This window comes from Culicoides brevitarsis, chromosome 3 (genome assembly GCF_036172545.1).
Source record: "Culicoides brevitarsis isolate CSIRO-B50_1 chromosome 3, AGI_CSIRO_Cbre_v1, whole genome shotgun sequence".
Lineage (NCBI taxonomy): Eukaryota > Metazoa > Arthropoda > Insecta > Diptera > Ceratopogonidae > Culicoides > Culicoides brevitarsis.
Window position 1 is genome coordinate 16,518,641 of NC_087087.1, and position 12,767 is coordinate 16,531,407.

A 12,767-nucleotide genomic window follows, 5' to 3' on the forward strand; every position below is an offset into this window, starting at 1 on the left:
CACTATGATGTGAAAGCATCCAGGGGTGCAAACATGACCACATTAGACAAGAGTATGGCCAAATGAAAAAAGAATACTTTGGAAAGTATGTAGCCGCCGCCAATATTCTTCCCAAAGCGCCAAGAGGACAAGCTCCGGCTCAAAAACGTCCCAAGCTTGATTAAAAACGGGACTTTTTCTGGCATTTGACCTTAAATATTTTTTGTAAATTTTTGTAACTTTGTAAAATAATTTACTTCAATAAAATACTATTGCTTGACATCTTAATTCCGGGATGTATTAAATCAATGGATTCAATAGATAGCAATCAAACGAAGCAGAAATTGACTTTAGCAATTTTGTGCATATAACGCTGATGTTAACTGAAGCATTTGACGAGTTTCTTGATCCCTCAAAGTTAGTAAAAAATTATACAATCAAGTATATTCGGGTATTTTTCTAACATTTCAAATATGTTCCAAACATTTTATTGTGAAGAGAAAATTTTTTTCCAATATACATAAAACCGTTTAGCTAGCACCAGGAACTTTTTTTAGCATATAATAGCAAACCTGAATTTACTAATGAATTTTTAAGTTATAAGATACTTACGTGAAAATCTAGCTGAGAGCTTTGAGGACTCATATAGGTATGTTGAAATAAATTGTATAAACCTTGAAAATCGCTTCCATCTAATTCAATTGTATTTCAATTTTTTTTCCTAGAATCCATCAACCGAATATCAACCTTTTATTGTAAAATGCCTTAAAACCATCATCACTCATGTTTATCGGATTGCTTTTATAACACCTCAATATGGTCCATATGTACCCAATCATACAATAGAGCTGAAACACATTAGCGTCACATGAACAAGGAAGAACTATTAACCTCGCTGTTGGTCGTCGCTGGTAATTCCGTAGTACCGCAATTCATGTGGTTGGCATCACAAAATATTTGAATTTCGATTACGATCATTGGCGTATCATCAGCACCGCTATGGTAATAATTTTAATTACCTCGCCAACACAATGGAAACATCCCTCTTAGCTATTACAAAACACCCGACAACAAGGTAAGTAACAGACAATAACCTCATTATTTACAGGTCGAACATCAAATTTACAACCAAAAATAATATTTTGCATCTCGTACTGCTTCTCCCAGTTTGATGTTGTTGTAATTATTATTATTAAATTGCCATTTCACAACAGTTTCGTTTCTCTCTCTCTTTAGAATATTGATTGACGACGAAGTTAATCATCTAATTTATGGCCACAAAGTATCGTTTAATTGTGTCGTGCAACATCATACCGCACAATTATTTGATGTTAATTACATTGAAATTGTTCCACTCGGTGATTTTATTGTGTGGCTGCGATACAATTGCCTTTGTGAAATATCTTTTGGTAGAAACAAAAGAAAATTAAGTTTAAAGTGAATTATTTGTCAAATTTAAAGAGCATGCCTCGTGACTATAAATACCGATCCACTCCTCGTTTTATTGCAAATCAAATTCTTGGCAAAGTACCGGTAATGTTCGTAAAAAAAATAAGCAAACAGATGCAGATTTCCTGACATTTTATCGCGCACTTACATGTCTGCCTTGTAGATTGATGAGGAGTGAATTTTAAAGTTTTAACCTTTAACTTAACAAAATAATTTTTTTAAAAGGTTAAAAAAGTTTTAACAAATGGAAAATTTAAAAGCAAGGCCTTATAAAATCTTAAGTCAAATGAAAAAATTAATTTATTATTAATTAAAATTAATTCTTTGGTAAAAAAAAAAATTTAAAAAAAAACTTTACTGTTTTAAAGGTTACTTAAGTTTTTATGTTAATTTGACTTAAGGCCGCTCCGAGAACTTTTTTTCAAAATAGGGAGCAAAAAAAACAAAAGTTTTGAAATACTTTTTCATACAAAATGACAAAATTTTAACAATTTTTGATCAATAATGAATATTTTAGTAATTATTATGGTATGTACATTGAGATTTTATAGTTTTGAGATTTTTATAAGGTAAAATTCATTGATTTTAAGGCAAAAATTTAAACCAAAAAAAAACTAACTTAAAAAATGTTTAAAAGTAATTTAAAAAAAAATCATGTCAAAATATTATTTTCAATAAAAAAAATTCTTAAAAATTGATTTTTTTTTTAATTTTAGAATATTCTTTAAAAAAATATGAAAAAACCAAAAAATGGTCAATTTTGATGAAATTTTCATTTTTTTTTATTTGGCCCCAATGGATTTTTGACTTTTGAAATGGGACATGGGACAAAAAGTTCAAAAAAAAATTTGGAGCAACCTAAGCTTGATTTTAAATAAAATTAATTGGCATTATTTACATTTCCTTAATTAAAAAAAGTTGTTCTTTAAATTTGGTTGAAAATTGAAAAACTATTTTAATTATTCCAAACTTTTCTTAAACTTAAGCGCTTAAGCTTAAAAAATTTTTGACTAATTGTAAGTCGAAAAATTTTTTAGGCTTGTAATAAATACTAAAGACGTTTACAGGGCTACAAAAGCTTATGACTCAAACAAATTAAGAAACTTAAACTAAATTTTAAACAATCTACATTCTTTTGACTTAAGGGGACTTTGGGATTCATGCAATTAATTTTGAATGAATATGGCAAAGCCATCTCAGATTTCAATTTGAATCGATTCCTAGAAATTCCTTGAAATGATAAAACTACTTTACTCTTCAAGGAAATTCTCTTCGTTTTATCCATTTCAAAGAATTTCCAGGAATCGATTCAGACCATTTAAATTTGTATCTGGCTTCGTTCACAAGTGGTTCATCAATTCACGAAAATTCGTCTTTAGTTTATTTTTCAATATAAATCATTTCATTTGACCTTCGACTAAAAACTTTTCAAATCCCTAAAGCAAAATAAACACCTTTTAGACCCACAGGGACTTTTTAACACTTTACCTGGGAAATAAAATTTCCTCTTTCGTAAAACACTTAAAACGTCAGTTTATAACATGACAGACTTTCACACATACGGCAAAAAATAAATCAATCGATCACTTGCTGATGAAATCGACTTTTACTTTAGCACAAAATTCTTCGATTTCGATATGAACTTTGTGATAATAAAAAAAGAGGAACGTAAAAAGGTTATCTGCGATGTCATGCTCCTCTAAGTCGTAGTTACGCGTAAAAAGATGCGAAAGAAGCACACCAAAAAATAAAAAGTTATAAATTCATGAATTCTTGATGGAGAAGAAAAAATAAAAAAGAAATGACACGTGCTGATTATATCATTTTTTATCCAGCACCCTCGCAAAAGCAGCAACAGCGGCAAACCAAGCACGGAACCAAAAAACGAAAAGAGAGTGAAAAAAATTGGAGTAACGGCTAATTTGCCGCACTACAGTCAAAACTCGTGTTTTCTTTTTGTTATAATGATGTTATATTATAATCATTAAAGAACAACAACAACACGCGGAAAACAAGGTGAGACGAAAATTTTTGGATGCCTTCTAGCGTTTAATGTTATCATCATCATCAACGTGAGCAACACGCGTACGTACGTTGTTTGATAAACTGCAGACACTTGCTTGTTAACATTTTCATAATATTTTAGGTGTTGATGACGATCGATAGCGAGAGTAACAACTAGTGACAACATGTGTAACTTTGTGTCGGTACAGATGTCACCAGCAGAGTAGAAACAACATGAGACAGTCACACACGTAAAAGATTGTTTTATTTTAACAAGAAATGTAAAGAAAAAAAAAACGAAAGTTTTCTGATAAACAGAATGGGATGCGAGATATCTCGCGAGGAAAGGTGCGTTATTATTGGTGCACTGAGAGAAGAAAACTATATTGAGTAGTTTCAAGAGTCAACAGGATAAATAGGATCTTGACGAACTAAGAGTAAGTATCCTTTACGGGTTCAATCTTTTTCCAAATTTTTACGGATTTTGATTTTTCAGGAAAAAGAACTACTCTTAATGAGTATATCACAAGTAAGAGTAATAACAGCATTCTTAACAGGCCATGCCAGAGTACTGAAACACCTCAAAAGAATGAACATCGTATCTGATGATACATGTAGAATCTGCTTTAATGATGAAGAATCATCAGCACATATTCTATGCTATTGCCCTGGTTTAGAAGAAAAAAGAAGAACTATTTTTAACAGAACTGATGGTCAAATCAATCCGACAGAGTTTCTAGAATATAAATTAATAGACATATTCAGATTCTTAAAAAGCATACCCTTCATAAAAGAAGAGTATAACCTATAAAGATTTCTACTCGACGATCCACAATAAGCCCAAAATCGAATGGGCTGAGGTGGAGATAAACCTGAAATCATCATCATCAATATTAGAGAAGCTTCAATGAAATATAAAAACCAGATCATGAAATTAAACGAGGACTCAGAAAAGTAGAGAACTACGATTTGGATTAATATAAGCTTCACTTTTCAAAGATAATATTCATAAATTTTCCCAATTAAAGGAACACAGGACTCATTTAGAATATCTTGATCGGATGTTCTTACATCTCCGAGTTGATCCAAATGGGACAACATTTTTAACAGACCAAGCCAGTACTTACTGGCTGTAAGATCGTAGAAGTAAGAAGTAAATAAGTGTTCTTGCATCTCAGAAGAAATTTACATACCTCAGTCAAAAGCTTGACTCTCATCTGACCCGATATCAGCATTTCATCGAAAAATAAATGGCATGAAGTTTTATGATAGTTTTGTATTAGTTAGGACTAAAATAGTCAAAAAAAACCTAAATTTAAAATTCTACAACGAACCAAACGGATTTTAGACATTTTTCAGTGCATTTGGGTATATTCAAGTAGGTACTTTTATATACCCAAATGCACTAAAAAATGTCTAAAATCTCAAAGGTTCGTTCTAGAATTTTGAAATTTAGGTTTTTTGGACTATTTTAGGCCGGACTAATACAAAACCATCAAAAAATCTCATGCCATTTAATTTTCGATGAAATACTGATATAAAGTGATGTGTCATAGAAGGTTAAACCTGAATCGAAAATAGCAGAAGAAAGTTCCCGTTTAGACATAGTTTAATGGTCAGAACATCCGCCCGGCAAGTGGAAGACTCTGGTTCGATTCCAGATGTCTATGTCGATAACTTTTTTCTCCTATCTCGCGTTTTTTACGATGTTGAGGAATCGATAAGGTTGAATAAGTTAATTTCACATTTTTCCGTAATAAATATCTCTCGATTATAGAGAAACAACCAAGGGCTTAAAAGCACTAAAAATCACAAAAATGACACAAAATTTAGCAAAAAATGTGATTTTATATAGATTTGGACCCCCCTTCGTGGTCCGCTGATAGCCCTCTGGATCCGCCCTTGGAAACAACATTACTTAATTGCTTGTCTTGTAACCTTAGGCCAGTTGAGAGCAATCAAAAAATCTCTGGCGTGGTTAAATCACATCTGCTTAACCAGAAATCTCAAGTATTTCTCTGTACTTATGCTACTTTGACATTTCGTTTGAACTCTAAAAAAATAATTGGGAATATTTTGAAGAATTTTTTTCTATAATATCGCTCGAAGCCCGTAATTGGATCCTTGTTTGTCTTCAAGATCAAAAAATCAGAAAGAATGAAAGGAAGCCTAAACAAAAATATACTTAATTGGTTTAATACAAAATCCTGACTGTCCTTGATAGATTTTTAAGCTTCAATATTAAAGATGACCAACAAAAGCTATAAGAATAAGATGCAAGTAATATAGAAAAACGTATTTTTGAAAGAGAAAAAAAAACCTGAAGTTACTTGATTTTTTAATGCTGGCTCAAAATAAATACTCAATGCCGCCTGAACTGAAAATTCTTCAACGCCTTCAAAAAATTCCCACAAAAATCTTCTCACCGTGTAACAACAAACTGCTCACTTATCGACGAAGAAATTTCCTCCAAGATTGTTACAAAAGTTAATCAAAAACTTTTCAAATGAGCTGCATACGGAACGAGAGAAACATATTGCAAACTGTCTTTATGAGTAAATAAGTAACTGCGTCTCAGATGATATTTTTGCGCATAAACTACTTTTTATAAAGCCAGATAGCAAAACATAACTTTAATGGAATCTTCTTGTTATTTTTTTCCACAAGTTACGTTACAAAGAAACACCTGTTCCTTTCTATTTTTTATGTTTACAAAATCCATCAATAAAAAGACGTTGGCCCTAACAATGACATCACTCAGCATTATGTCTCGATAAAATTACAAAATACTCAATTTTTTAACATTTTTTTTTCTTTTGACATGAAACACTCTTTTACGCGAATGAATTATTATGAGTTGTAAGTCACGGTTTTGTGGGAGTCGAGTCATAAATTTGGCATGAGAAAAAAAAAGTCATCCATCAATTATTAGTCATAAGATTGATTAGGATTTATTTATTTGATAAGGCAGCCCGTGGCTAAGCAGTTCGTGTGATGTTTAGCCTTGATTGTACTTATTCTGATTTTTATTCGCTCGTTGTCTGATGAACTTTTCTCATCCTGGATCAATATTTGTGTTCCGGTCGGTTTTTTTCTTTTTTTTTTGCGTCATTTAATGTCGATGGGGAGAAACTCACATTAAGTCTGTAATAATAATATCAATATTATCATCATTATTACAGCCATTTAGTTTATAATCCTTGTTATAATTGTAATCCTCTAATATTTGAAATGGTTTCAAGTACCAATGAACAAGGCTAGAGAAATGAAGGGACAATACTTCAATGACAAAAGTTATAATATATTTAGAATTAAATGTGAAAATTTTAATTTTAATTTGTAAAGTTTTAATGAAAAAGAAAATAATTTTAAAATTTTTAACGATAATTTTTTTAACTGAAAAATATCAATTAATATTGTTTTATTTCAAATTACAAAAAAATAAGAAAATTAATTAAATTAAATTTAATATTTTTTAAATAATTATTTCAAATTACAAAAAAAATTAAATTAAATAAGAAAATTAATTAAATTAAATTTAATATTTTTTTAAAAATATTTTTTAAATAATTAATATAAAAATAATTAAATAAATTTAATTTAAATAAATAAAAATAATTTAAGTAAAATTTATTTAAAAAAAAAAGTATTAAATGATTAAAAAATAAATTTAAAAAAAATTCTGGCTGGAAATTTTTAAAAATAAATAAAAATTAGTTTTTAGTCAAAAATTCAGTTGAAATAAATTCTAAAGCTTAAATTGCTCTGATTTTAATCATAAAAAAATCAATGAATGACAGCTGTTTTTAAATACTCTCAAACTCACAAAAACGACAATATAATTTACTCGTCTATAAATTTTAATTCATTAAAGAGACGATAATTTCACCATGAAAATTAAACCGAGAACAAACATTTGCTCCGTGTTTAAACGTCTCAACGCTCATCACCGTTAAAAAATTATGTCACTAGTTAAATATTAACATAAATCCTTTTATCGCTACACACTTTTATCGTACTTTTGCCGTGGCTTGCCTTACTTATGAAAGTCGTGAAATGTGAGTAAGACTGATCTGGCGTCACATGTATTTATATTTACCTCTACGCAGCGATGAGTAGCATTATGATGACGATGATTAAGCTTTTGGCTTGCGAACAGCTTTGAAATTTATGATGATAACGAACGAGTGTAAAAGAACAGGCAACTCCATTTATTATATTGATATGAATGGTACTTGATTATGTTCGAAGAAATGAGTCATTAGGTGTGAATGGAGTGACGTGAAAATTAAATACGGTACTTTTAAAAGAGATTGTCGGGAATATTGAATATTTTGTGGAAGAATCATTTTTAGGCATAATTTCGATAAGATATGACGGATATGATTTTTTTTATTAAATAAATATTATAAAAAAATTACTGAGAATTTGATAACGAACGCGTTTTTTAAATAAATAAAAAATAAAATATTTTGTTAATTTTTTTAATTTCTGGAAATTTTTGATTAATTTTCTATTTATTTAACAAAAATAAATAAATAAAAAAAATTTGAAAAATTTAAAAACAAAAGCGCTTTTTAAATTATTTTTTTTTTAAATTTATAAATTTCTGAAAAATTTCTGAATTTCTAAAAAAAAAATAAAATAAAATAAAATAAAATAAAATAAAATAAAATAAAATAAAATAAAATAAAATAAAATAAAATAAAATAAAATAAAATAAAATAAGTAAATAAATAAAATAAAAAGATAGAATAAAATAAAATAAAATAAAATAAAATAAAATAAAATAAAATTTAAAATAAAATAAAATAAAATAAAATTAAAATAAAAATTAAAAAAAAAAATTAAATTAAATTAAAATTAAATAAAATAAAATAAAATTAAATTAAAATAAAATTTAATTAATTAAAATTGAAATTTAATTTTTTTTTAATCTTAATTTTATACCAAAATATTTTATTTTTATTATATTTTTTAAGGCATTCGAAAAATTTAATTTAATTTTTTTACAAAATTTTGCGTAATGCGATAATAAATTGACACCTGTTTGTAAAAAAATATTGGTTGTAACTATTTTCAAGGTTACGTTAACCCTAACATTAAAATTTTTAAAGCCAAAAGTATCAGTCTGGGAGCGATAAAAGCGCTTTTACTATTATTTGTTTTCTTTTGAAGCAATAAAACCTCCATAAAACCATGAATCAACTTTATCTCATTTTTTTTATCGCTCAAGTTAGTAGCCATAAATTAAATTTATGATAGCAAGAAATCCAGAAAGAACGAGTCTTAATTTCTACTGAGAATATTTTAAAAAGTAGAAAAACCTTTATAGATTAAACCAACAACTGTTCCCACATTTTTTCGCAAAAAACTCGCCAAAAACAACACATTTTAATCGCACGTTTTGACAAACACTTTACATCATAATTATAGACGGCACGACAGAAATACGTCATTTTTATCCGCTGACCTTTGAGTTTTACGTACAAAATTTTACCGCAGAATTTTTTAAAAAAATATTTGAATTCCAATCGTTCCTCGTATGAATTCACCGCATGTCTCATTTTAAACAAATAATGATAATAATATTTGTCATCGTGCGCACGTTTAACTCATCATTAAAAATGAATTCCCGGCTTTTTGTGTTACATTTAACTGACAATAAACATTTAGTGTCTATATTGTTAATTGTTGTAAAAAGTAACACAAGGGCTACGAGTCAGTGGTGATGATGATGGTGAGTTAATCTCAACATCAGAGATTTTTTGTAAAAAAGGCGCGAAATTTTTAAAAACTTATTTAAATTCGAAAAATGTTAATTTTTTTAAAAAAATCTCTAGTATTATTTTTAGAATTTTTGTATTATATTATTTTTTTTAAATTTTATATAAAAATAAATAAATTAAAATTAAATTTAATTAATTAAAATTTTTTTAAAAATACGAAAACTTCAATAATTTTTTTTTGAATTTTTCTTTGCCATAAAAATTATTTAATTAAATTTTAATTTTTAAATTAATTAAACCTTAATTTTTGTTTAAATAAATATTAATTAAAATTTTAAAAATTTGAAAAATAATTTTTTAATTTTTTAAAAATTTAAATTAAAAAAAAATAAATTTTTAAAATTAATTTTTTTAAATAAAAAAATAAAAAAAATACGAAAAAAAAATCTCAATATTTTTTAAAAATAATTTTCAATACCTTTTAAATTTTATTTTTTGATTTTATTTTCCCGTAGAAATTATTCTTAATTAATTTTAAATTAATTATTTTAATTAAACAATGTAATTTATTGTTTAAATAAAATGAATTTCTAAAAATATAAATTTGGTAAAAATTAAAAAAAAAACAAAAAAATTTTTAAAAATATTTCTTAATAAAATTTTTGAGATTTTTAAAAATTTTTAAAAAATATTAGAATTTTTTAAAAATATTAAAAATAATAATTTTCTAAATAAAAATATTAAAACATTTTATTATACTTGCAATTTTTAATTTTTGCAAATTAACTAAAATTTTTAATATTTCCCATCACTGTTCCATTGAATTTAATTGTAAAATCTGCCTTCACGTAATTTGATGCAAAATTTTACACAACAATGATGATGTGTCATGTTGACAATATTTTGTCGCATTTATTGACGACATTGTTGCATTGTTCCATATATGATATTCAAGAAGACTGTCGATCATTCGTCACCTTTATTTATTCAAAATATGTAACACAACTCAAAAATAAACAAAACAAAATATTTCGCTTTGAAATTCATGAAACGAGCACCTTGAAAAGGTTATCTTTTCTCGTAAATATTTTATGACATTACTCATCTACTTGTCTCTCCTTCCATTTATTATTAAGTGCTCACTTAATTAAACAAAAACCGAAATTTGGTGGAAGTGAAAGACACATCACTGAACAAATAGAAGAAGAAATTAAACAGAGATCATGCGAGTTCACGTCACTTTTTTTATTTTTATTTTTTGCGCGATTGCGTCTCGCGAAAGAAAAATTTAAATTCGTTTTAATTGATAGCAAAGTCTGCAGCATTAATTGTGTTGCGTCGCAAAATGCGGGTCATTGTTTCCTCTCTTTGAGTTTTCTAGACACACAAAAAAAATAATAGAATTGATGGTAATTCCCACTTTTAAAATTTTCGAAGGCTAAGGGAGAATAAATAGCACGCCATGTGAAATCTTTTATTATTCTTTTATAATTTTTTTTTTGCTCGACATTGAAAATCTATTATAACAATTTAATAATTAAATTATGTTTAGATGTTGAAATGTTGAAGGCGTCAGATGATGATGATGAGGAATGAAAGTCAAAAAATTATTATTCAGAATAAATATTTGCATAATTTTGCATAAATAAACAAATTTCTAACAATTCGTAGTTTGTTTTGTATTTGAAGATTTGAGCAAAAGTACTGAATTGATGATCAAACAAAAACAAGAAATTTGTTAAACGGACTAATTTTTGGATTTTGTATTTACAAAGAGTTATGTACAAAGATTTAAAGGAATTAAATGTCTTAGGGATTTTAATTAAAATTTAAAATGTATTTTGCTTTTTGGATAAAATTTGCTTCTCGTGCTTAAAATCTTTAATTTCCAGTAAATAAAGAGAGAAGTAAAAAAAATTTACAAATTTTATGAAAAATTAATATTTTATTCTTTTTTATAAAAAAAAAAATATTTTTTAAATTTTTGTTACCCAGATAAAAAGTTTGTGGTAAAATATTTATCAATAAGTTTTAAGAGGAAATTTGTTTTTTTTTTAAATTAATGAAATAATTAATTTTCAAAAGTTTCTATTTTTACATTTCTTTTAAAGTAAGTTAAATATTTTTCTTTAAAAAATTAATTTTTTAAAAATTTATTTAGTTTGAAAATCATGGAAACATAAAAAAATAATATACAAATTTTAGTATGCCTACTTAGAATAAAATGCCAAAAATGAAAATCAAATAAAAAAGGAGCCGCTGACGAAAAAATTGTTAATAGAAAATGCCAAGCTGAACTTTATCAGTTAGTCCGAGCCTGAACCTGGATAAGTTGGTCAAAAATAATCTTCAAAATACTAGAAGAAGACGACGAAATGCCGACACAAGTTTTTTAAATGTAATTCATGAAAGACTTTTTCATACTTATGTTATCGGTTTTGCAAAACTTTACATCCAATAAATTTTATAGTAATTGAACATAAGTAATAGGTCAAACAACTCGGATTTGATATGAAAAATTTTCGCCTCCGAATACGCTAAGTAGAATGCCTTGAGAAGCATCACGAGATGTCCCAAATTGACAATGAAACGCCTCCGAAGACGCTCGAATCCCCTAAAAAGCCACTAGAAATACCCGAGACGCCCCAAAAGATGTCTTAATGCCTTTAGATTAGAAGCACTACGAGACGCACCAAATTTTCGATAACTTGGCTTTGATGTTCAATGAATTAATTTTAATAATTTTTTTGAACTAGAAATTATATAGAACTATTCGACGAAGCTTTTCACGAGAATCAAAGCCAAGACAGACTGAAACAACAAGTTAGCTTTCGAAAGAGTATTTTAGTCCGTTCCAACGATTTTTCAACATAGATAAATATCATAGGATGAATTGTCAAAGTTTCGACCATGTCATAACTAAGGCGAACAGTTGATTCGATTCTTCGGCTTGAAGAACTTTATCCATTGATTTTTAGCTGATTTTCAAACCAATTCCTGAGTTATTGTAAATTAATTAACAAATTTTCATTTCACTTTAAAAATTTTTCTTACAATTTTTCAAATAATTTTTTTTATCCAATTTTTAATAAATAATTAAAAATAAAAATTAATAAAAAAGAAAAATTTTCAATAAAAATTTAATTAAATCTTAAAATAATTCATAAATATTTAATAATTGATAAAAATCATTTTTTACCTTAAAATTTCTATCTGGGTAACAAAGATGTAACAATTATATAAAAATAAATCATATTCAAAACGTTACGCATAACAAACTTGAACTTGAAGCCCAAAAAAATCGAGATTAAACAAACTTCGTCATAGAACAAAACCACACCTCGACACAAGCCAAAAAACCATCCAAAAAAACGAACCCATAAAACCTACAAATTTAAATTTAATGACAATGTTAACAACAACCAGAATCGGTAAACAAAACACTCATAATCTCTTTCTTTCTCCATTTATACATATATTTTCGCACGACACGCCACAGTTTCGCATGCAAATAAATTTCACACATGATCATGTCTAGACTGGTATTTTAAGACAATAGTCGTGCACGTTTTACTTTTAACGCAGAAACTGCTGATACAGAACACT

At 27.0% G+C, this 12,767-nt stretch overlaps 1 protein-coding gene across 1 annotated transcript in view; it reads right to left on the minus strand.

Annotated features, from left to right (window-relative positions):
• The window catches only part of LOC134834577 (uncharacterized), a 43,995-nt gene that overhangs the window by 4,510 nt on the left and 26,718 nt on the right, over nt 1–12,767 (minus strand). The window lies entirely within an intron of this gene.